This window comes from Schistocerca serialis, chromosome 7 (assembly GCF_023864345.2).
Source record: "Schistocerca serialis cubense isolate TAMUIC-IGC-003099 chromosome 7, iqSchSeri2.2, whole genome shotgun sequence".
Classification (NCBI taxonomy): domain Eukaryota; kingdom Metazoa; phylum Arthropoda; class Insecta; order Orthoptera; family Acrididae; genus Schistocerca; species Schistocerca serialis.
In genome coordinates, this window is record NC_064644.1 from 102,174,194 (window position 1) to 102,199,540 (window position 25,347).

At 44.7% G+C, this 25,347-nt stretch overlaps 1 protein-coding gene and 1 non-coding gene across 2 annotated transcripts in view; one reads left to right on the plus strand and one right to left on the minus strand.

Moving 5' to 3' along the window:
• The window catches only part of LOC126412335 (cyclic AMP response element-binding protein A-like), a 690,109-nt gene that overhangs the window by 552,139 nt on the left and 112,623 nt on the right, over window positions 1-25,347 (minus strand). The window lies entirely within an intron of this gene.
• On the plus strand, window positions 116-190 carry Trnas-cga (transfer RNA serine (anticodon CGA)). Its single transcript has one exon. It is a non-coding gene; the product is annotated as a tRNA-Ser (tRNA).

Below are 25,347 nucleotides of genomic sequence, written 5' to 3' on the forward strand. Positions count from 1 at the left end.
CCTTTCTTTCAGGAGTGCTAGTTCTGCAAGATTCGCAGGAGAGCTTCTGTAAAGTTTGGAAGGTAGGAGATGAGGTACTGGCGGAAGTAAAGCTGTGAGGACGGGGCGTAAGTCGTGCTTGGGTAGCTCAGTTGGTAGAGCACTTGCCCTCGAAAGGCAAAGGTCCCGAGTTCGAGTCTCGGTCCGGCACACAGTTTTAATCTGCCAGGAAGTTTCATATCAGCGCACACTCCGCTGCAGAGTGAAAATCTCATTCTGGATTATTGAGAATATATGAGATGCCTTGCAACATGCTGTTTAGAAGAGATATCTACCAGCTCGTACGCTTACGGATTTATGGATAGCCTTGCAGGATTCATGATCTGAGTTTCCTCCAGCACTACTTCAGACATTACTCTAGTCCATGCCACGTCGTGTTGCAGCACTTGTGTGTGCTCGCAATATTAGGCAGGTGTACCAATTTCTTTGGCTCATCAGTGCATATGTATATACTGCCCTGTACCATGATTGTCCCCATTTCCTTTAAAGTCATCAGTCTTCTGACTGGTTTGATGCGGCCCACTGCGAATTGCTCTCCCACGCCAAACTTTTCATCTCACACTAGCGATTGCAACGTAGCTCCTTCGTTATTTGCTGGATGTATTCGAATCTTTGTTTTCCTCTACAGTTTTTACTCTCTACGGGTGGCTCTGGTACCATTGGAGTTATTCCTTAATGTCTTAACAGATATCTTACCATCCTGTCCTTTCCTCGCCGATTCTCCAGAGAACCTCCTCATTCCTTATCGTTCCATCTTAGTTTCAACGTTCTTCCGTAGGACCTCATATCGAATGCTTTGATTCTCTTCTTTTCCTGTTTTCCCACGGTGCATGTCTCACTATCATGTAATGCTTTGGTCGAAACACGTACTCTCTGTAATTTCTCCCTCGAATTAAGGCTTATATTTGATTCTAGTAGACTTCTGTTGGCCAGGAGCGCCCTTTCTGTCGCCCTCGTAACAGAAGCAGTCAGGTCAGGAAGTTAACATGTCACAAACCAGCAGTGAGAGTGTCTGTTGGAACATATCAGGACGCCCAGCTGAGAAGGGTCACTGCATTGCTATAACGGAGAGTCTTGAGCCCTCAAAGCGGACTGACGTGTGTCTCGAGCATTAAGGTCCGACGTGCACTATTCGACCAAAACCCCTATGTAATGCGAAACTGACCAACAGATGTCACGACAGGCGGTAGCATAAAAGGAGGCGGGGAATATTGTGTTTGTCAGCAGACAAGCGCTAACAGCAGAATGAGTATGTGGGGAGAGCTCAGTGGCGTCGAACGAGAACTAGTCTTTGGCTGTCACCCAACAGTTCCATCAGCGTCATTTCAACCCTTCTAAAGCTTCCCAAGGCGACTATTGGCGACGTGACCGTCAAGTGGAAACACCTAAATCAAGGCCAGGCACATCTCATATACTGACGGAGACGGACCGTCGAGCATTGAGGAAAGTGGTTGTGAAAAATCGCACGAGGGCAGCGGAAGGAATCACGTCTGACTTCCAAAACGCTACCAGCAGTCCAACCATCAAAGTGACTGTGCACAAGAAATTAAAGACAGTGGAGTACTATGGTCGAGCAGCTCGTCATAGACACACATGCTAACCAGCGCTTTAGGTGGTGTGAAGTGTGGCATCACCTGACAGTGGATGACTAGAAAGGAACCATTTGACGCGATCAGTCACGCCATACCTTGCGACACGATGGAAGGGTTTGTGTTTGGAGAATGCCTCGAGAACGTTATCTGCTATAGTTTGCAGTGACAACAGTGAAATGTAGAGGAAATGGTGGTGTGACATGGCACTGATTTTTGTGGTTAGGATTGGTACCGCTGCTGCACTTAAGCAAACGTTAAATGCGGAGGGATATGAACACATTTGGTAGCACTGTGTGCTGCGTACAGCGGAGAAACAGTTCGGAGACGATGACTAGCTGTGCCATTATGACAGTGCACCCCGCCATTAAGCAGCGTCTTTGAGGCAAACGTCTGTGAGCAATAACATTCCTGAAATGGACTCGTTTCCCCCAAGTCCCGACCTGAAAAACGTAATTCTTATATTCTGAAGGTGCCTGTCTTGGGTACAATTTTTTTATTTGTTTACTGTGATAATGTTTTCGCACCTTTTGACTGCACTGGCTACGTTGGCTACAATTTTCTTACGTTTTGTTTACTAGTTCAGGATACAGACGCATCTGATGACAATCTAACAGATCGAAACCACTTATAAAATAAAGTAAGAAATTTATAATCGAATACAGGTTCTTAAACAATGGGTCGTTGTGTAATTCGACGCAATTTTGTCACACTTTAAGGCGGAAAAAAGTTTGCACGATCCACAGACGGATGGCGTTCACGACTTCCCTTCCTTAAGCCAACTGACGCCTTTGTCGACAGGAAGGGCATCCGGCCAAAGAGCTAAATAAAAATAAAATTTGGCGACTGACGAAAACTGCAGACTCCGTACTGTAGATATTACGAAAGAGATATTTGGTGGACCAGTCGCAGTCTTCCTTAGGCTCGTAAATACGAGTATGTAGCGACAAAGTCGCGGGGTATTGCATACAGACAGTCGTAGTACAGTGCATCGCTATAGTCGCTATACAAAATTGTCCATACATACATTCTGAGTCAGACTGTTGTAGGACTACAACGATCAGAACGCTATGCCGAGAGAAACTGTTCTCTGAGAGTTTAATTTGTATATAACTGATTTAATATTATTAAAAGAGAAAAAACTAAACGCAAACGTAACTCCGATAGACCCTATTTTCGGGAGGCATTGTTGTTGCTATGAATCTTCTCAAAAGCTTAAGACTAGAAGGAAAGGATTCCTAAAGAGTTCACTCTATTTAAGGAAAGCATTCCAGTATCGGTCACGCTAGCTGTCACACTGTGGTCCCTCGTCAGTGGTGGATCTTTCACCATCCTGATGATTATATTTACAATTTCAAAACAAGCGATCTCATGTATCGTCGCAGTAATACGTGAAGCCGTAATTACTTAGCTGAAAAGCTTTGTTAATGTAAGATATAATACTACATTTATTGACAGTATAGTTTATGCTAATAATGATTTTTTAAAGAATAAAACTATCATTTGCTTGTATTTATTACTTAAATTTGTGTAAGAATAGTTCTACCGTTTGGTTTTGGGTGGTCTCTGAAATTCGGACAAGAGTTTCACACTGCTGCGATGTACACAAAAAGAAAAAGTGGATGCTACTTCTGCTATAGGATATCAAAGGCGTGTAGCAGATTGGAGGTATTATTGTCTGACATTTTAATTCGCCATCCTTCCATAATATCCCATTACTATTTTCTAAAAATAGCTTTCATTAATTTTTTTATTTCACTCGCACAGCTTTTTGTGTTCTCTCAAGTACTTTTAATTTTTTTTTTCGTAATGTGTTGTGAAATTTCTGATTTTTTTTGACCAAATGCTCCGTAGTATGCCTCCATTTGCTTCTGTCTTCGTGGTCTTGGGATGTCACACCCCAAAGACAGCAGATAACCTGAAAATCTGTCTTGATGACGTACAAGTAGAAAGTAATTCGGAAAACGTGCTGAGTCCAATAAGACGTTGTCCCTGAGATTTGCGACGAGAGAAACGTCGCGGAACAGCCCTAAAACTTGCTCCGCAACTTTGACAGTAGGTGTGCACGCCGTTTTTGCCGGTAAGAGTTTGTTCGCGCGAAGTGGCCCGTCTGCCTGCGCCCTGTAGGTGACGGGTTAGCACGTGTGCGGGCCCGCTGATAGCTGGGGTTTACACAGCGGCAGAGCACGTGCCGTATGGCTGCTGCCGCTACAGCCTTCCTCCCTGCTTGCCTCGGCACTCGCGTGTTTCCGGTCTGCAGCGGCAACAGCCACAGCAACAGGTGTCGCTGCATCCGGGCGACGGCGGGGCTCAACTGCGTGCGTGCCCTTCAGAGAGAGAGAGAGAGAGAGAGAGAGAGAGAGAGAGAGAGAGAGAGGGGGGGGGAGGGGAAAGGGAAATTCTCAGGTCACGTCGCTATGGGACTCAGCCACCGGCTACAATCCTCCCTGCGCCTTTCATTGATTTCAAACCTATGTGGATTACGATAGTAGTGGCAAAACAGCATTCATACAGATTATAAATTAAAGTCGTCCATTGCGTTTTTCTATCTGCATGCGAAGGCTTATCTCAAAACCTGCTATAGAGCTTTTGATAATGTTTCCATGAGGAAAGTTTCAGTATGTAATTTAAAACTATGGCAATGGTAAGTGTGTAATATTCGTTCTGTCATCTCACCCATGTTTAACTGTCAGATGGAGTGACATCTCGTGGCACTAATGGGAGCTACAAGCTGATCAGCTACAGAAGAGGCGGTATCTGGCGGAAAAGCCAGTAAACATCTGCCGCAACTCCAGAGAGCAACGGAGCTTAACCAGTTCGAAGTCAACGTACAATACCCTCTCATAGACGGAAAATGTGTCAGGACTGGCAGCGGAGTGTATACAATGTGTGTCTGGGGGAGCCGGAAAACAGTGCAAAAAATGGTTCAAATGGCTCTGAGCACTATGGGGGACAGCTGCTGAGGTCATTAGTCCTCTAGAACTTAGAACTACTTAAACCTAACTAACCTAAGGACATCACACACATCCATGCCCGAGGCAGGATTTAAACCTGCGACCGTAGCGAAAACAGTGCAGAAATAGAGCTGTTATCTCAACTCCAAAAGGGTATGATCACTGGCTTTCGGGCTAAAGCCTAGTTTACACGACGACATTGGGTTGCGCCACTCGTTGCGTGCTATCAGTTGCACGCAAGTATTCGAATGTGTGTGAAATCCTATGGGACATAACTGCTAAGGTCATCAGTTCCTAAGCTTACGCACTATTTAACCTAAATTATCCTAAGGACAAACACACACACCCATGCCCGAGGGAGACTCGAACCTCCGCCGGGACCAGCCGCACAGTCCATGACTGCAGCGCCCTAGACCGCTTTTTTTTTCTCATTTTGTTCGATTTTGTTCGTTGCATCTGCTCGGGGCGGACGTCGTAGACATCCGTTTAAGTTCGTTATTGATCGATTAACTCAGTTTTTTTATTACAGAGGCAGCTAACCCTCTGACCAAACACGCTGACCTACCGTGCCGGCGACCGCTCCGCTCATCCCGCACGGCTGCACGCAAGTGGTTTCATACATGACTGTAGACACGGCGACACCAGTATACACTTCAGTTTCGTCGTTTTGTGGGTCCCTGAGTCGTGTCTGAAATGAAAGTTTTGGCAGCTGCACGTCGCACGAGTTGTGATGGAGTTAAAGTTTGTTCCGTGGAATCGCTACATAAGAAAAAAATAAGAAACGTGTTTCGATTCGTGAGTGGATGAAGAGAAGACGTCAGCTCGGTTGCTCAGCAATCTTGCTGAAATAATTTATAACAGAAGATCCAAGAAGTTCTTTTAATTATCTTAGAATGTCACCAGAACTGTTCACGTTTGTTCTAAATAGAGTAAATTATGCAATAAGGAATAAAGGTACCGGTACTGAAATGCATGAAGTACTGTCGCCAGAACTGAAATTACATATCATATTGCGTGCAGTACAATCGAAAACACACGGCATGCTATAAGATACTGTTTTAGTTAGTGATGACGCTATTTCATTAACACCAACATTAACAGTAATAATTATTAACATTAGCAAAATAATTATTCGAAGCATGCCGCATTAAGGAGAGGTTGGTTTGCAAAATGGTGCAAATGGCTCTGAGCACTACGCGACTTAACTTCTGAGGTCATCAGTCGCCTAGAGCTTAGAACTAATTAAACCTAACTAACCTAAGGACATCACACACATCCATGCCCGAGGCAGGATTCCAACTTGCGACGTAGCGGTCACGCGGTTCCAGACTGAAGCGCCTTTAACCGCACGGCCACACCGGCCGGCTTGGTTTGCAAACTACTCTCTACACTCTACAGTGGCAATATTTCAAAATTCTAACATATGTGAATGGGGACCACTGCAGCGACGTTTTAAATAGATGAATATTGAATAAAGAATGCAGCTTCTTGAATTTGTGTAGCCTTCCCTCCTGTCAACAATATTCCTTAACAAAGAGTTGGCCAACTCGAATGATGTGATTTCAGTCTTGTAGACGAGAGCATTGCCACAGCTAGAATTACACTTGCTTGTAGTTTTCTTAATTCAGTTGCATATGTGCTCCTAACTCAATAAATTTTGCCCTGCAGTTGAGATATTGTCAAACCATCTATGTTATGATCGCACATGACGGTCTCAGCGGCAGCAATATTTTGCTCATTTTTGTAATGAGCTTCATTGAAATCCCACAAACACCTATGAAAAGCATAGATATCCAAAAAGCGAACATTATTCTCGGTTCCCCACTTCATATTTCAGTTTGTGTACACTCTACAAAACCTCAAAACTGATGCAGCTAGTGTCGCCAAAGTTGGAACACGCCGAAAGTGCTTAGTTTCATCAACGAGTTGCGCAGACGCGCGGCGCGCATGTGTAGTGGCCGGTAGCTCAGTTGTCTGCAACCTAGTGTCGTCGCGTAAACTAGGCTTAAGGGAGGTAGCATTTCCGAAACGACTGAGTTTGAAAACTAATTATAAAAATCTTCCATGACAAAGAATTTTTTTAGTGTAGCAGTATTAACTCTAATATTCACAAAATCAATGTCTCTCTGTCTCTCTGTACTGGTGTAAAAGATATTTCCGTTACATAAGTGAATATATGATCTTTTTCTAAACATGGAACATCCTTATAATGTTACGATATATCGTAGCATCTTTGACACTCATACATTTGTAAACACTTTGTATCTATCAAAACAAGCGGTGCATGTTAGAAGTCTGTTCTGTGACTAATACGAAGTGCTCAGTGATACAAATTTAAGTGTGCAACGGTAGAAATATGATCGAAATGCATTCAGTGATAAATCTGAAGCGCTCAATGCTACAAGTTTATCTGTGCAATGATGGGAATGTGGCGAAAACTACGAACGCCGTCTGCTGGATGAAAACTATGAAAACAAATACTCCAAACCGGCATTTCACGTGAGTCACATCCCAATGCAAATCTGTAACGCAACGATCTGTGTGACGTGCTTATAATTATGTATTATTTACATAGTAGGACAACTAATCAGTAAAAAACGCACCACATGCTCTAATGAAAGCATGAAACCCGTCTGACGATGAATTGTAATGATTCGAAACCGGTAACGGTATCATTTGAAGAAAGGAACTTAAAATAAATTTGTGGCTGATTGCTGTCTCAACACCATCAACATTTTGGAAGGAGACTGTCAGATGAGATCAATAAAAGTAAAATAAGGGTAACGGAGTTTTTGTTTGTTTGTTTATCTACAACATGCTCCATTACATACTACCTGTAATACTACTCTATGTATTGTGTGTGTGTGTGTGTGTGTGTGTGTGTGTGTGTGTGTGTGTGTGTGTGAAATCAATCTATTTAGTGGTGTATAACGCCCTCGATTTTTTTCGACATTTTGCGAGTTAGAAGCAATAGTTTTCAGGTTGTGGTACGTTTGTCCCCCCACGAATCACATAAAGAAAACACCCTCCACAAACTGTATAGTGTGCAAGGCAAGGGAGAAGAAAAGTGATACACGGCATGAGTGTGAGAATTGTCTAGTGGCGTTGCATATGGGTGTATTTCTTCGGGTATACCACACCAACAAAAACTTCTAAAATAGTATTATCTGCACACCTAATTATTTCACTAAAGAGTAAAGGATTAGATTTACAAAGATTAGATTTATAAAGAATTCCTATCAAAAAATTACATAGTTCTGAGAAAAGAGTCTAAGAGAAAAAATGGTTCAAATGGCTCTGAGCACTATGCGACTTAACTTCTGAGGTAATCAGTCGCCTAGAACTTAGAACTAATTAAACCTAACTAACCTAAGGACATCACACACACCCATGCCCGAGGCAGGATTCGAACCTGCGACCGTAGCGGTCACGCGGTTCCAGACTGAAGCGCCTTTAACCGCACGGCCACACCGGCCGGCTAAGAGAAAATGTGGTCATTTCCGTAAATAGTAAATATAGGGTCGACTACGGGGAAAAATAGTAGTAAGTGAATGTTTAAACCAGACGTTGGCGCAAGGATCAGGAACTTTACGCCTCCACATGCCCTGCCCTTGCCGGCCAAATATTAACAGAGAAAAATTTTTCCGCCACCAGGATTCAAACCTGCTTACAGCCGGGTCGAGCTCCACAGCCAAAGCCCGCTTTAGGGACCTCGGCCACGGCGGCGCGATAAGGGTAACGCACTGTAGCCGATGAAATCAGGCGACGTTGAAGGAATTAGTTCACCAAATGAGATGCTAAAAGCGGTGACGAGTTTTGCCATTTAGGTAGCACCATAAGTGACGAAGGAAGAAGTAAACAGGATATTTATTTCAGATTGGAAATAACGATAGCTTTCCTGAATCCGTAACTATATAGGGTATATCAAAAAGAATCATCCGATTTGGCACGTCTATACTTCTGAAACTAATTAACATATATAATAAATTTTCTTTTTTGATGAACGGGAAATTCAGAAAGTTCTTTTTCATAACTTTCCATAGTTGTGCAATATATCCAGCTTGAGATGCACGGCATATGTCAATGCAATATTCAGATTTTCGACGTATGTGTCGGACACTCGGGGACGGCCCGGCGATTTGCCTTTACACAAACAACCTGTTTCTCAGAACTGCTCATGCTATCCTCTAATGCTCCCTCCTGTAGGAGGATCCACACCAAACCTAGTACGAAAGTCACGCTGGACAGTTATTACTGACCCGCACTGCGCAAAACATAGAATACAAAACGCTTTCTGTTGTCCCGACATTTTTACTAGAACTGAAGTGGACGCACATTGCTGCTACCTATCGAGAACCATGTAAAGCTCGAGAGTTTAGTCTTTCCAGCAGTACGTTGTTCACGCACCCATCTCAGATAACATAAAATAGTTTTTTTAATCGGGTGATTCTTTTTGATACAGCCTCTAGATTCAAAAGCCCTTTCTGTGAGGACTGCATTGGTAGATGGAGCAAATTATGAAGATGTGCTGCTTCTGAGTGGAGAGATAAAAATTCACAAAAATTGACTAAAATAAAGGTACAGGCCGATAGGAGACATGCTCTTCCACCTCCACACCATCTCCTTCATGAGCACAATTTCCAGCTCCTCCCCCTCCCGGATGTTGAAATTTGCTGTTACACCTACCCTTCCTTCCAACTGTAACTTGGCCTTGTCCCTCCCCCCCACCGCAGAGCCACCCTTTTCTTCTCACCTCCTTCTCCCCGAGCGGATTTTCCTCTTTCCCCCCTGATTCCCTGCGCCACCTCCTCGACTGTTTCCCTCCCACACCCTTCCCTCTCCGGCCTTCATCGCCCCCCCTCCCTCTTCTTCCCTTCTTTCCTTCTCCCTCGTGTCCATGCCCTGGCAGATCCTCTCAGTTTGCTCATCGTAACCAGTGTGCTACATCAGTGTTGTGTTTGGTGCTGTTCTCCCGTGCGTCAAGAGCTGTGATTTTCATTGTGTGCTGTACATAGTGTTACTGTCAATGCTACGGCGTCCGTCTATACTTTTATGCTCCGGCCATTCTTCGCCTTATGTTCTTTAATTGACCCAGAGTGTGGTTTTTTGTGTGCACTACTTTTTTACGGTTTTTATCTCCATGTTACAGTCGCCCCCCTTTTGTCAGTAATGTTCCCCCTTTTTATTTCTATGTAGGCCATATTTTCTCCTTTCTGTTCTTTTAAATGTCTTCTTTGTATAATTGCTGTCTTTCGGCTGAAGCACAGAGCACATGCTGCTGCCAGCCCGCCCCAGATGGGGCATTGAAACATAATAAAGAAAAAAAAAGGAGACATTCTGTAGCGCCAAGGAATAAATTTGATGATGGAGGAAACGGGGACAATACTGGGAAAAGGGGGGGAGGTGCTAAAAACTGTAGCCTGACAACTGCTACTCTCTCGGTCGTTAAGAAAAGGCCATTGACCACTCTGTTGTCCGTGATGAAAGGTAATGCCTGAAATTTTGTATTCCCAGTATACTCTTGACACTGTGGATCTCTGAATGTGGAATTCCCTCACGATTTCTGAAATGGAATGTTCCATGCGTCTGGTTCCAACTACCAATCTGTGTTCAAAGTCTGTTAATTCCCAACGTGCGGCCACAATCACGTCGTAATCTTCCGCACATGAGTCACCTGGGTGCAAATGACAGCTCCGCCAATGCACTGACCTTTTATACCTTGTGTAGCGGTACTACCGCCATCGGTTCAAAAATGGTTCAAATGGCTCTGAGCACTATGGGACTTAACTTCTGAGGTCATCAGTCCCCTAGAACGTAGAACTACTTAAACCTAACTAACCTAAGGACATCACACACATCCATGCCCGAGGCAGGATTCGAACCTGCGACCGTAGCGGTCGCGCGGTTCCAGTCTGTAGCGCCTAGAACCGCTTGGCCACCACGGCCGGCTCCGCCATCGGTATATCTGCATATCACTCCCCGTGACTTTTGTCGCCTCAGTGTATCTCCGTTATGAAGGCCACAGGGGAGCCCCCGAGAGTGTGCTAGCTGGTCTGTGACGCCAGAAGAGTATTTCTGCTTGTGTTCTCGCCGCGAAGAGCCTATCTCGCAGCTGGGATCAAGCCAGAGCTAAGCCACACCTGCCGCTAATACGCAGAGTCATCGCAAACAGTAAGGAAAAGACGCATCGAAGGTAAAGCGACTCATAGGATCAAGTAGGTGGAAAGACGAGGGCTAGCAGAAATCCTTGGGGAACAGAAGAGATACTGAATTTAATTGATGAAAGGACGAAATACAAAATGCAGTAAATGAAGCGGGCATAAAGGAATACAAACGTCTAAAAAATGAGATCGACAGGAAGTGCAAAACGGGTAAGCAGGGATAGCTAGAGGAAAAATGTAAGGATGTAGAGGCTTATCTCACTAGGGGTAAGATAGATACTGCCAACAGGAAAATAAAAGAGACCTTTGTAGAAAAGAGAGCCACTTGTATGAATATCAAGAGCTCAGATGGAAACCCAGTTCTAAGCAAAGAAGGGGAAGCAGAAAGATGGAAGGAGTATATAGAGGGTCTATACAAAGACGATGTACTTCAGGACAATATTATGGAAATGGAAGAGGATGTAGATGAAGATGAAATGGGGGATACGATACTGCGTGAAGAGTTTGACAGAGCACTGAAAGACTAAGTCGAAACAAGGCCCCCGGAGTAGACAACATTCCATTAGAACTACTGATAGCCTTGGAAGAGCCAGCCCTGACAACTCTCTACCATCTGGTGAGGAAGATGTATGAGACAGGCGAAATACCCTCAGACTTCAAGAAGAATACAATAATTCCAATCCCAAAGAAAGCAGGTGTTGACAGATGAGAAAATTACCGAACTATCAGTTTAATAAGTCACAGCTGCAAAATACTAACGCGAATTCTTTACAGACGAATGGAAAAGCTCGTAGAAGCCGATCTCAGGAAAGATCAGTTTGGATTCTGTAGAAATATTGGAACACGTGAGGCAATACTGACCCTACGACTTACGTTAGAAGCTAGATTAAGGAAAGGAAAACCTACGTTTCTAGCATTTGTAGACTTGGAGAAAGCTTTTGACAATGTTGAGTGGAATACTCTTTTTCAAATTCTGAAGGTGGCAGGGGTAAAAGACAGGGACCGAAAAGCTAGTTGCAGTTTGTACAGAAAGCAGATGACAGTTATAAGAGTCGGCGGACATGAAAGGGAAGCAGTGGTTGGGAAAGGAGTGAGACAGGGTTGTAGCCTCTCCCCGATGTTATTCAATCTCTATATTGAGCAAGCAGTGAAGGAAACAAAAGAAAAATTCGGAGTTGGAATTAAAATCCATGGAGAAGAAATAAAAACTTTGAGGTTCGCCGATGACATTGTAATTCTGTCAGAGACAGCAAAGGACCTGGAAGAGCAGCTGATCGGAATGGACAGTGTCTTGAAAGGAGGAAATAAGATGAACATCATCAAAAGCAAAACGAGGATAATGGAATGTAGTTGAATTAAATCGGGTGATGCTGCGGGTATTAGATTAGGAAATGAGACACTTAAAGTAGTAAAGGAGTTTTGCTATTTGGGGAGCAAAATAACTGATGATGGTCGAAGAAGAGAGGATATAAAATGTAGACTGGCAATGGCAAAGAAAGCGTTTCTGAAGAAGAGAAATTTGTTAAAATCGAGTATAGATTTAAGTGTCAGGAAGTCGTTTCTGAAAGTATTTGTATGGAGTGTGACTATGTATGGAAGTGAAACGTGGACGATAAATAGTTTGGACAAGAAGAGAATAGAAGCTTTCGAAATGTGGTGCTACAGAAGAATGCTGAAGATTAGATGGGTTGATCACATAACTAATGAGGAAGTATTGAATAGAATTAGGGAGAAGGGAAATTTGTGGCACAACTTGACCAGAAGAAGGGATCGGTTGGTAGGACATGTTCTGAGGCATCAAGGGATCACCAATTTAGTATTGGAGGGCAGCGTCGAGGTTAAAAATCGTAGAGCGAGACCAAGAGATGAATACACTAAACAGATACAAAACGATGTAGGTTCTACATCTACATCTACATCTACACCCATACTCCGCAAGCCACCTGATGGTGTGTGGCGGAGGGTACTGCAGCGGGCAGTAGGTACTGGGAGATGAAGAAGCTTGCACAGGATAGAGTAGCATGGAGAGCTGCATCAAACCAGTCTCAGGACTGACGACCACAACAAAAATATAATATGTGGTCTAAGATCTTTACGGAAGGCAATGCCTTACCCGCTGCAATGCTCGACTGTCGCCGTGCGTCTCTACCTGACTGTGGTTGTTCCTTGGCATTTCCACTTCGCAGTCAGACCGCTTATAGTCGACGTGGACAGCTTAGAAGGGCTGAATTATCCCTGATGGTTTTGTTACTCAGCTAACCCATTCTGCTGTTACTGTTTTTCTACCGGCGACACAATACTTTCCGTCTTTTCTTATACCGGCACGTCCGCCTGTCGTGACATCTAGTGGACAATTCCGCACTACATAGAGATACCCGGAAACGTTTGATCAGATAGTGTACTAGTGTTCGTACCTACTATAGTTTGTCGATATCCCTATTAGGGACGCCGTCAGCCGTTGCTTCCAACACACGGAAGTATGGAATCTATCATGCTACACACGTAAGAATTTTTACTGTGATGTAACTTGGTTCTAGGGGACTGATGACCTCATATGTTAAGTCCCATAGTGCTCAGAGCCATTTGAACCATTTTTTTTTGTTTTTTTGTAACTTGGTAATGCCACAGGGCACGAAATAGCTAATTTATAAACTGAGAAATAAAGTGGTTATTTCAGAATAAAACAACAGCCTACGCCGGAGAGCGACTTTCCTGAAGTTAATGAATACTTTGATCGCTGACTGAGGATCACAGACATTGCACGTCGCTTGTTCACGACGCGAATCATTACGAAGCTGCATCAGGGCCAGTATGTCAAAGGGCTGCTGTATATCTACATCTACATGACTACTCTGCAATTCACATTTAAGTGCTTGACAGAGGGTTCATCGAACCACAACCGTACTATCTCCCTACCATTCCACTCCCGAGCAGCGCGCGGGAAAAACGAACACCTAAACCTTTCTGTTCGAGCTCTGATTTCTCTTATTTTATTTGGATGATCATTCCTACCTATGTAGGTTGGGCTCAACAAAATATTTTCGCACTTCGGACGAGAAAGTTGGTGACTGAAATTTCGTAAATAGATCTCGCCGCGCCGAAAAACGTCTTTGCTTTAGTGACTTCCATCCCAATTCGCGTATCATATCTGCCACACTCTCTCCCCTATTACGTGATAATACAAAACGAGCTGCCCTTTTTTTGCACCCTTTCGAGGTCCTCCGTCAATCCCACCTGGTAAGGATCCCACACCGCGCAGCGATATTCTAACAAATGGTTCAAATGGCTCTGAGCACTATGGGACTCAACTGCTGTGGTCATCAGTCCCCTAGAACTTAGAACTACTTAAACCTAACTAACCTAAGGACATCACACACATCCATGCCCGAGGCAGGATTCGAATCTGCGACCGTAGCAGCAGCGCGGCTCCGGACTGGAGCGCCGAGAACCGCACGGCCACCGCGGCCGGCGATATTCTAACAGAGGACGAACGAGTTTAGTGTAAGCTGTCTCTTTAGTGGACTTGTTGCATCTTCTAAGTGTCCTGCCAATGAAACACAACCTTTGGCTCGCCTTCCCCACAATATTATCTATGTGGTCTTTCCAACTGAAGTTGTTCGTAATTTTTACACCCAGGTACTTAGTTGAATTGACAGCCTTGAGAAATGTACTATTTATCGAGTAATCGAATTCCAACGGATTTCTTTTGGAACTCATGTGGATCACCTCACATTTTTCGTTATTTAGCGTCAACTGCCACCTGCCACACCATACAGCAATCTTTTCTAAATCGCTTTGTATTTACAAACATCATCTAAGAATAACATCTCGAGGAGTAGTGCGTATCACTACAACATGAAAGTAAACACAACCGATCGGGTGTCAGAGTGAAGTGTAAGACGTAGTTATAAGCTTGAATAAAGTGAAAAGGATGGCAAAAACGTACCTCGGCCTGTAGCCTGACAGTCAGTGATGTCAGTAATGGAGCGGACAGTGTTTAACTCCCGCCAGCTTGCAGCCGGCCTGCGGTGTCTGTGCCGACAGTCCGGGCGCCTTGTTTGCCGCAGGGACAGATAGTGCATGCAGTGCCTCCCTGAGGCAAAGCCGCCACCACGTTGTAACACACTCGGCGTGTTACACAACGCGCCCGTAATCCGCGCGGCCCAACACGAGCTGGGAACGCCCACTCGGCAGACCCTCTGTCGTTCGTACTTCTGCATCTACAGCTGTACTCCGTGAACCACTGTGGAGTGCGTGGCGGAGGTACTTTTTATTGCCACGCGGGATTAGCCGAGCGGTTAGCCGGCACGGTAAAACAGCGTGTTCGGTCAGAGGGTTAGCTGCCCTCTGTAATAAAAAAACTGAGTTAATAGATCAACGACGAACTGAAACCGATGTCTTGTGACATCCGCCCCGAGCAGATGCAACAGAATAAAAGCAGCCTAAGGCGCTGCAGTCATGGACTGTGCGGCTGGTCCCGGCGGAGGATCGAGTCCTCCCTCGGCCATGGGTGTGTGTCTTTGACCTTAGGATAACTTAGGTTAAGTAGTGTGTAAGCTTAGTGACTGATGACATTAGCAGTTAAGTCCCATAACATTTCACACACATTTGAACATTTTGTACTTTTTATTGTCCCATAAGTTAGAGTTTCTTCCCGTTCCATTCAAGGGTGGAGCATGGGAAAGACGCATGCTTGCAAGGTGCTGAGATATTTGTTCTTTGGCTAACTTTATCTACACGATCTCCGCTGCTTACGTAAGTTTCCTCGTCCATTTTCTTCTCGTTCCACGGTGCTGGGTGTTTGTACTGTTTATGAAAGTAGTATAAACTTCCATTTACATCTACACGCTGTCACTTGCCCCCACTCCCAATCGCAAATGTTGCGCGAGGAGAAATATTCTTTGGTGAGCCTCCGTGTACATTCGAATCTCTCTAATTTTACCTTCACGGCCTTGTCCCAGATATACGTAGGAAAAAGGTATATATTAGTTGACTCTTCTACGGACGCACGTTTTCGGAATTTTTGCGATTTCTATATGTTATACCATCATCTGCGAACAGCCCTATAGAAATTCTAGAAAAATCCACTAGGTCGTTTATACATACACACCCACAGCTTACGACCGAAGTTACTTTCACGTCTGAAGATATTTCTTTCTTAAGAACGACTTCCCGTGCTCTCTTTCCTAGGAACTCTTCAGTTCAGTCACAAAGCTGGAGTGATATTACCTTTTAACACTACAATGCAATACTACTTTTTAAATATTTTTCATTAATATTATCTAATTTTATCACAGTAAAAATGGCTTTGTCGCAGTTTAGAAGTTTAACCTGTAACTAAAACAAAATATGTTTCTATATTTAATGTGATTTTTGTGAAACGTATTTTAAATGATCTGTGTAATGTTATGAAGTAGCAGTAGTAACAGTTGTTGTTGTTATTGTACTAGTTGGACTAATTTTATTTATCCGTAGGCCACTTTTGCGAGGATTTGGGTATGCCTTGGTATTAAAATTTCAGAACAATAAAAATAAGATAATTGATATATACCAACATTTACATACTTACATAGTATGACAGGCAAGGGACAGTTAGTCGGTTGTAGCCTTATAGTAGGAACCATCCCGGCATCTGCCTGAAGTAATTCAGGAAAACACGAGGAAAACCCAAACCAGGATGGCCGAATGAAGATTGGAGCCGCCACCCTCCAGAATCCTAGACCAGCCTATTTAACATTGCGCTATCTCATTCGGCTTTACGTTTGTGCACTGTACTGTTTTACAAAGAAGTTACTTAATTATGTAAAAGGCTAGTGCCACACCGATGATCACTCCCATCACTGCACACACTACACACACATTGTTTCACAATGTTACACTACACACAGCATCATCTGAAGTCACGACCATGGCGTCTATGCCAGATTTCCATTTTCTGTGCCGCAACTTCCCATTTGCTAACCTGAAAAACTGAGTCAGCATCCCCCATAACAAGGGAGACGTTGAGTTGAAAAGGAGTATGCTATGCATAGCCATGGGAGTAAGTTTTCCCACAAAGTAAAGAATGGAAAGAAAAACGTACCAAACATATAATCAGTATTACCTAAGCAATCCTTCAATGTATAGAATGTATTGCTTAACAGGTATTAAAACTGCCTTTTTAAATAAGTTTGTTTTAGTAATCTCTTTAATCTCCTCGGGAAATTTATTCTATAGTTTTATTCCTAGGTGGAAAATGCTCTTTTTAGTTTTGTGTTTATTCTTTCTTGTAAGCCTACGTTCATTCTAGATCTTGTCCCATGGTCATGAACAGAGCCGTTTGTGCGGTAATTATCAGCGTTATTTTTTATATGTACAACTCATTGGGAAATATACTCACACGGTTTAGTGGTTTGAACAGGTTTTTACAGTGAGCTCAACTGCTATTTTTGGTTATTATCCTTATAGCCCTTTTCTGCATTTCGAAAACGGAGTTCGTATTTTGTGTATTTGTACGCCAGAAAAGAATTCCATAACTAAGAACCCAGTGTACATACGAGCTAATGGTAACTAAAAGACACTGGCAGTTACACACTGATGACAGGGCTATAAGGGCAGAACGTGCTGATGATGTTCTGTTTCCAAGTATCTTAATGTATCCATTGCCAGCCCAACTGAGGATCAATATTCATTCCTGGAAATTATGTGTTTGTCATACAGTGTCACTTTTCCTCTTCAGGCTTAAATTCACGGCATTTGTTTCCTGTGTGTAAATTATTATTACACTGCGTCACTGCCAACAGGGAAAGTTGACGGAAAGTTTGGTATTTTTGTGTATTTGCCAAAGAGTAAACTGTAATGGTAGCAACGTCCCTGTACGTTGCGTGTGTTAACGACAGAGAGTGCGTGCGCTAGGCACTCCACGACAAAGTTAGGAAGTATGCACCGCGTGCAAGACGGTAAATTGGTCCATGGGAGCCTAAAACCCAATTTCCGAGCCACTGTGGAAGCGACATGTGAAAGAATAAGCTCAAAATTAAGATGGCGTGCTGAAAAATAATGCCGTAAGAACTTCGGAGGCATTATTTTTCAGCAAACCCTCCCACTTTATGCCTTATGTGAAAAATCTTAATGCTTTTAAATAAAACAGACGTTATTAATGTTCTACATCTTTATTCTTCGTGTCTACATACGAGAGTTGGGACTTTAATGGTGGCAACTATTTATTTACAGGTCTTACAAAATGGATACGTGATTCGAAGTTTTACTGCCCTTCAAAGTAGTCACCAGCACTGTGTATAACCCGTTGCCAGCGATATGGAAGCCGTAGGATACTTTTAGCAGTGCCAAGGCAAACCTACGTTTCTAGCATTTGTAGACATAGAGAAAGCTTTTGACAATGTTAACTGGAATACTCTCTTTCAAATTCTGAAGGTGGCAGGGGTAAAATACAGGGAGCGAAAGGCTATTTACAATTTGTACAGAAACCAGATGGCAGTTATAAGAGTCGAGGGACATGAAAGGGAAGCAGTGGTTGGGAAAGGAGTGAGACAGGGTTGTAGCCTGTCCCCGATGTTATTCAATCTGTATATTGAGCAATCAGTAAAGGAAACAAAAGAAAAATTCGGAGTAGGTATTAAAATTCATGGAGAAGAAGTAAAAACTTTGAGGTTCGCCGATGACATTGTAATTCTGTCAGAGACAGCAAAGGACTTGGAGGAGCAGTTGAACAGAATGAACAGTGTCTTGAAAGGAGGATATAAGATGAACATCAACAAAAGCAAAACAAGGATAATGGAATGTAGTCAAATTAAATCGAGTGATGCTGAGGGAATTAGATTAGGAAATGAGACACTTAAAGTAGTAAAGGAGTTTTGCTATTTAGAGAGTAAAATAACTGATGATGGTCGAAGTAGAGAGGATATAAAATGTAGACTGGCAATGGCAAGGAAATCGTTTCTGAAGAAGAGAAATTTGTTAACATCGAGTATAGATTTAAGTGTCAGGAAGTCGTTTCTGAAAGTATTTGTATGGAGTGTAGCCATGTATGGAAGTGAAACATGGACGATAACTAGTTTGGACAAGAAGAGAATAGAAGCTTTCGAAATGTGGTGCTACAGAAAAATGCTGAGGATAAGGTGGGTAGATCATGCAACTAATGAGGAGGTATTGAATAGGATTGGGGAGAAGAGAAGTTTGTGGCACAACTTGACTAGAAGAAGGGATCGGTTGGTAGGACATGTTTTGAGGCATCAAGGGATCACAAATTTAGCATTGGAGGGCAGCGTGGAGGGTAAAAATCGTAGAGGGAGACCAAGAGATGAATACACTAAGCAGATTCAGAAGGATGTAGGTTACAGTAGGTACTGGGAGATGAAAAAGCTTGCACAGGATAGAGTAGCATGGAGAGCTGCATCAAACCAGTCTCAGGACTGAAGACCACAACAACACCAGTTGTGTTGACAGTTCAAGCGGCGCGGTCTATTGCCCGACGAATTTGTATCAGTTCTGAAGCGAATGCCGTGAAGTGTTTCCTTCAGTTTAGAAATAGAGTTGAACTTACGAAGTCTTGAGTCAGGGCAGTGCAGTAGGTGGTATAACACTTAGCAGCCCCATCAGTCAAACAAATCAGTAACAGCTTGCACTGTACAAGCTTGAACATTGTCTTGCAAAATGACGGTCAGGTCCTGCAGAAAGTGTCATCACTTCTGTCTCTATGCTGTTCATTTTTGGAACAGAACCTAAGACCAGCTTAGAGACAGAAGTGATGACACTTTCTGCAGGACCTGACCATCATTTTGCAGGACAATGCTCAAGCACGTACAGTGCAAGCTGTTACTGATTTGTTTGACTGATGGAGAGGAGGCTATGTGCCGGCACCAGGCTGCACCCTCTCCCTCCACTCATCATCTCCAACACGAACGCTGTACTAGGCACACACCCACTACAGTCACCTACACTTAACAGTTCTCATACTTAGCTACGGAAAGGCGCCTGCAGGCGCGAGGAACAGGGAAAACTTTTCCAATTAAGCGGCTGAACCTTCCCTTCGTGGTCTCGAAGCCATTCGTGCCATTCGACTTAACTTTTACAGATCTTTTTCAACAGATTGTAATTTTTTTTCATCTTTATGTATTTTACTCTTCACAGAAACACTCGTAGAATGTGAACCTTCGTTTAGTGATTTACCATGGCCTGGAATCGAACCTCGCCCAGATTGCAAGCAAGCACTCTACCACAGACGCTCGCTGTCTGTCAAAAAATCGACGTTTCTTTAGGATATTGAAGACTCTCGGAAAAGTTCGAAGTTGATTTTGTCGAGAGGTTTTGGAAGTTGCATCGAACAGCCTTGTGAAACTGGTATTTGAGCTCTTGTACCATAAATATAAAAAATTACATAAATCCGACTGTCTTGTGGTCTCCTTGTTGGTACACCTTGTAGATGTAGCTCGCTGCCTGAGAGGGTAATTGTCTACTAACCTGAAGTTCGATCCTCAGTGGAACCCAGGATATCTTTTGTCACTTATCGCTTCTTTCCCATCTGGTAATGACGTTTTGGTGTGAAAAATGCCAAGTGGTACCGTGATTCGGAGCCCTGTTGAACCGTAGGTTGCTCTGGTAACTGTGTGGGTCAGTCAGATCAAGGATGGGAGGAAGGCAAAGTATGACGTCCAAAAGGTGCTGAGGTGTTCAAACTAACTTTAACGTTGCGGATTGCTTTCTTTAGATGTTGGGAAGAAGGCACAAATAGCTACCATTACTGTTTTTGGCTGCAACATACGAGGTGGTAGAGCTTAGTCTCAGTTGTCCATTACATCCATCTCTAAACTACACCGGAAAAGTACTTGCTGCACGTGGAACACAATGGAAACAGGCGGAACTGCGAGAGAGGGGTGGGGGACAGAGTGACAAAAGAGCTACAACAATGCCAAATGGGCAGTAAGGACGCATTACGTACTGCAGAACAGCACCATAACACTGGATGTGTCACGTTTCACAGAAACAACACTCGTAAAGTGCATTTTTCCTCGACAGTTCTGTTTTTACTTGACGTTCACAAGGCGTTTACGGTCTGGTGACCCTTCCCAAGTGAATTGTAAGATACGGCTGTCATAACATTAAAGGCAGAGAATTCAAACAGAAAAGGAAGTAAAAACACCAAGTCCAGCTAATGAGTAGCTTTTCAGAGATTATGACTGTTGGGACATCATTTGTTGCGGAACACTACAGTTACAATCACCAGGAACTATATTGGTGTGACTGTTTCCAGTGAAGTTTAAACTTGTTTTTATTTTCTACATACCAATTTAGACTTCTAGACATACAAAAGTCACATGATAGCGTAGCGATATGTACACACAGAGATAGCGGTGGTATCGCGTACACAAGGTATAAAAGGACAGTGCAGTGTACTCAGGTGATTCGTGTGAAAACGCTTACTACGTAACTATGGCCACATGACGGAAACAAACAGACTTTGAACGAGGAATGATTGTTGGAGCTAGACGCATGGGGCATTCCATTTCGAAAATCGTTTGAGAATTCAACATTTCAAGATCGACAGTGTCAAACAGTGTGCCGAGAACACCACATTTCAGGCGTTACCTCTCACCACGGACAACGCAGTGGCCGACGGTCTTGTCTTAACGACCGAGAGCAGAGGCGTTTGCGTAGAGTTGTCAGTGCAGACGCATAAGAAACACTGCGTGAAATAACTGCAAAAATCAATGTGGGACCTACGGGGAACTTACCCATTAGGACAGTGCGGCGAAATGTGGCGTTAATGGGCTATGGAAGCAGTACGACATCGCCTACAGCGCCTCTCCTGGACTCGCGACGATGTCGGTTGGACCCTAGACGATTCGAAAACGGTGGCGTGGTCAGATAAGTCCTGATTTTAGTTGATAAGAGTTGGATGTGGGGTTCGAACGTAGCGCAGACCCCACGAAACCAACAATCCAGCTAACAATCTTATAGTGCTGCTGATGCTATCTGATGTATCATCTTTTATGTACACTCCTGGAAATGGAAAAAAGAACACATTGACACCGGTGTGTCAGACCCACCATACTTGCTCCGGACACTGCGAGAGGGCTGTACAAGCAATGATCACACGCACGGCACAGCGGACACACCAGGAACCGCGGTGTTGGCCGTCGAATGGCGCTAGCTGCGCAGCATTTGTGCACCGCCGCCGTCAGTGTCTGCCAGTTTGCCGTGGCATACGGAGCTCCATCGCAGTCTTTAACACTGGTAGCATGCCGCGACAGCGTGGACGTGAACCGTATGTGCAGTTGACGGACTTTGAGCGAGGGCGTATAGTGGGCATGCGGGAGGCCGGGTGGACGTACCGCCGAATTGCTCAACACGTGGGTCGTGAGGTCTCCACAGTACATCGCTGTTGTCGCCAGTGGTCGGCGGAAGGTGCACGTGCCCGTCGACCTGGGACCGGACCGCAGCGACGCACGGATGCACGCCAAGACCGTATGATCCTACGCAGTGCCGTAGGGGACTGCACCGCCACTTCCCAGCAAATTAGGGACACTGTTGCTCCTGGGGTATCGGCGAGGACCATTCGCAACCGTCTCCATGAAGCTGTGCTACGGTCCCGCACACCGTTAGGCCGTCTTCCGCTCACGCCCCAACATCGTGCAGCCCGCCTCCAGTGGTGTCGCGACAGGCGTGAATGGAGGGACGAATGGAGACGTGTCGTCTTCAGCGATGAGAGTCGCTTCTGCCTTGGTGCCAATGATGGTCGTATGCGTGTTTGGCGCCGTGCAGGTGAGCGCCACAATCAGGACTGCATACGACCGAGGCACACAGGGCCAACACCCGGCATCATGGTGTGGGGAGCGATCTCCTACACTGGCCGTACACCACTGGTGATCGTCGAGGGGACACTGAATAGTGCACGGTACATCCAAACCGTCATCGAACCCATCGTTCTACCATTCCTAGACCGGCAAGGGAACTTGCTGTTCCAACAGGACAATGCACGTCCGCATGTATCCCGTGCCACCCAACGTGCTCTAGAAGGTGTAAGTCAACTACCCTGGCCAGCAAGATCTCCGGATCTGTCCCCCATTGAGCATGTTTGGGACTGGATGAAGCGTCGTCTCACGCGGTCTGCACGTCCAGCACGAACGCTGGTCCAACTGAGGCGCCAGGTGGAAATGGCATGGCAAGCCGTTCCACAGGACTACATCCAGCATCTCTACGATCGTCTCCATGGGAGAATAGCAGCCTGCATTGCTGCGAAAGGTGGATATACACTGTACTAGTGCCGACATTGTGCACGCTCTGTTGCCTGTGTCTATGTGCCTGTGGTTCTGTCAGTGTGATCATGTGATGTATCTGACCCCAGGAATGTGTCAATAAAGTTTTCCCTTCCTGGGACAATGAATTCACGGTGTTCTTATTTCAATTTCCAGGAGTGTATTTATACTTCCTTTGCGGAACATTCATTGTCCAGTTTGACACTACGCGAGTATTCTTTGAGCCAATCGCGTATTTACCAAGAGATTCCATATGACAGTGCCTTTATTAGTAGTCGGGGATGTGACACAGTTTCGGACGCATCACGCAATCTGCGGAGACAGGTTCTACCCGTCCTATTTATTTTTTTATAAGATGTCGTGTCCGAATATGAATAAGTTTGCTGTAGTGTTTTACATTGAAGAGCCAAAGTAACTGGTTGTTGTTGTGGTCTTCAGTCCAGAGGCTGGTTTGATGCAGCTCTTCATGCTACTCTATCCTGTGCAAGCTGCTTCATCTCCCAGCACCTACGGCAACCGACATCCTTCTGAATCTGCTTGGTGTATTCACCTCTTGGTCTCCCTGTACGATTTTTACGCTCCACGCTGCCCTCCAATACTAAATTGGTGCTTCCTTGATGCCTCGGAATATGTCCTACCAACCGATCCCTTCTTCTAGTCAAGTTCTCCCAAAAATTTCACTTCTCCCCAATTATATTCAGTACCTCCTCATTAGTAATGTGATCTATCCATCTAATGTTCAGCATTCACAAGAAACTGGTACACCTGCCTAATGTCGTGTAGAGCCACCGCGAGCACGCAGAAAAGCCGCAACGCGGCCTGGCTTCGACACGACTAATGTGCTGGAGGGAACCGACACCATGAATCCTGCAGGGGTGTCGATAAATCCGTAAGACTATGAGGGTGTGGAGATTTCTTCTGAGTAGCACGTTGCAAGGCATCCCAGATATTCTCAATAATGTTCATATATGGCGAGTTTGGTGGCCAGCAGAAGTGTTTAAACTCTGGAAAGTGTCCCACGATCCACTCTGTAGCAATTCTGGACATGTGGGGTGGCGCATTGTCCTGCTGGAATTGCCTAAGTCCATCGGAATGCACAATGGACATGTATGGATGCAGGTGTTCAGACATGATGCTTACGTACCTCAGAGTCGTATCTAGACATATCAGAGGTCCCATATCATTCCAACTGCACACGCCCTACACCATTACAGAGCCTCCACCAGCTTGAACAGTCTCCAGCTGACATGCAGGGTCCATGGAGGTTGTCTCCATACCCGTAAACGTCCATCTGCTCGATACAATTTGGGACGTGACTCGTCCGACGAGGATACATGTTTCCAGTCATTAACAGTCCCATGTGGATGTTGACGGGCCCAGGCGAGGCGTAAAGCTTTGTGTGGTGCAGCCATCAAGGGTGCACGAGTGGGCCTTCGGCTCCGGAAGTCCATATCATTGATGTTTCGTCGAATGGCCCGCACGATGATACTTGTTGATGGCCCAGCATTGAAATCTGCCGCAATTTGCGTAAGAGTTGCACTTCTGTCACGTTGAACGATTCTCTTCAGTCGTCGTTGGTTCCGTCCTTGCAGCGCCTCTTTCCGGCCGCAGCAATGTCGGAGATTTGATGTTTCAGCGGATTGATGATATTCACGGTACAGTCGTGAAAAGATCGTACGGGAAAATCCCCGCTACATCTCTACTTCGGAGATGTAGTGTAGCATCGCTCCTGCAACCGACTATAACACCACATTCAAGCTCACTTAAATCATGATAACCTGCCACTGTAGCAGCAGCAACCGATCGACAGACACTTGTTGGCGCTGGCGAACGCAGCGGCGTATTCTGCCTGTTTACATATCTTTGTTTGTCAATACGCATGCCTATACTAGTTTCTTTAGCGCTTCAGTGTATAAGAAGGTGAAAGAAATCTGTTGTTAATTTCAATTAAGAACTACGTTAAACTTTTTCTTCCAAGAGTCGAGATTTTTGCGGCCAGGAAAGCTGCCCACTTGGCAACTGGTTGCCATAATGATTCGTGCAGCGAAAGTGGAACCACGGTTGGAGCTATCTAACCTGTTGGCGGCGGCAGTCCAACCCGCTCGCTGTCACATGACAGCTAATTTCAATATGATTGTAAATGCCGCAGTTGGATTAGCACTGCGGCAGTCCTGAGATGCTGTCATAGAAACGCAAAACAAAATGGCTCTACATGCCTGGTCCCTACAAACCCACGAATCGCACTTTAACTGGCAGAGTCTTTCACTTGTCACAGAGACTGTTGTGTGCAAGAAACCAAACACTGAAAACCAACACCGCTCTACCGTCTACAGAGGTGTGTAACAGGAAC